At 47.1% G+C, this 1,249-nt stretch overlaps 1 pseudogene; it reads left to right on the plus strand.

The window, feature by feature from the left end:
- Positions 1 to 565: 565 nt before the first annotated feature.
- On the plus strand, positions 566 to 921 carry LOC142429288 (large ribosomal subunit protein eL37-like; annotated as a pseudogene).
- The last annotated feature ends 328 nt before the right edge of the window (positions 922 to 1,249 follow it).

The raw sequence follows: 1,249 nt of genomic DNA on the forward strand, positions 1-1,249 counted from the left end.
CCATCCTATTTCTTTGTCAAGGTTGACATGAACCAGCTTTAAAGTCAGAGAGCTACAGTCCAAGTTTGCTCATCTCTTAATAGCTGTGTGGCTTGGGCAGGTGACCTAATCGCAAGGCCATGGTTTCCTCACCTGTAAAATGAGGTTACATAGCCCATAGCATTGGTGTTGCTATTAAAGGAAAATATCCGGAGAGTTTCTCAGCACTTTGCTCGTCATAAAGAAATGGACCGGTAAAGTGTGGTTATCATTATTACCACCACTATTGTCATTGCCCTACGATCTTTGATCCCCTAGTGTTATTTGGCCACCAAGGCAACAGAGACCTAATTGGGGCTTCGGTAGCCCCGTCTCCAATAGCCCTAGACTTTGAGCCCAAGGATCTGAATCAGACCTGGAATCCCATTTTACTAACTGTGTAACCGTGGGCATTTTTCACAGAAAGCCTCGGTTTTCTCATTTGTAAAATGGCGATGGTTATGTGGAATTGTAAATGTAAAATGAAATATTATTTGTGAAAATACTTTTAGAAATAGTCAAACACGTTCTCTTCCGGTCTCTTTGGTCTCGGCCGCAGAAGCGAGATGACGAAGGGAACGTCATCCTTCGGAAAGCGTTGCAATAAGACGCACACCTCGTGCCGCCGCTGTGGCTCCAAGGCCTCCCATCTCCAGAAGTCGACCTGTGGCAAGTGTGGCTACCCAGCCAAGCGCAAGAGAAAGTATAACTGGAGTGCCAAGGCTAAAAGACGAATACCACCTGTACTGGTCGAATAAGACACCTAAAAATTGTCTACCCCAGATTCAGACATGGATTCTGCGAAGGAACAACTCCTAAACCCAAGAGGGCAGCGGTTGCAGCGTCAAGTTCATCTTAAGGATTTCAACATTTAGTTGTGCAATAAATGTTCTCGTATTAAAAAAAAAAGAAATAGTCAAACACACACATACATATACTGGACCAAGGACCAGAGGCAGGAATACACATGGACCAAGGGAAGGGTCATCAAGGTAGAGATTGACACCCAGGGAATAAAAGCAATGTGGTCAGGCTCAGGGTTGGAAGAGAAAGCAACACTGTTTGGGGCGAGGACGGAAAGGCAGTCTGGGGCAGGCCAGCAGGAGGACTGCTGGGTGGGGCTGGAGGCTGAGTTTAAGAATCCAAGCTGGAGGTGTGCACCGTCTGAGCCCTGAGGGGACACCGCAGTGCTATGCAGTGACTCACAGGCGGATGCACTGTCTCGGTTAAG

This window comes from Tenrec ecaudatus, chromosome 16, assembly GCF_050624435.1.
Source record: "Tenrec ecaudatus isolate mTenEca1 chromosome 16, mTenEca1.hap1, whole genome shotgun sequence".
NCBI lineage: Eukaryota > Metazoa > Chordata > Mammalia > Afrosoricida > Tenrecidae > Tenrec > Tenrec ecaudatus.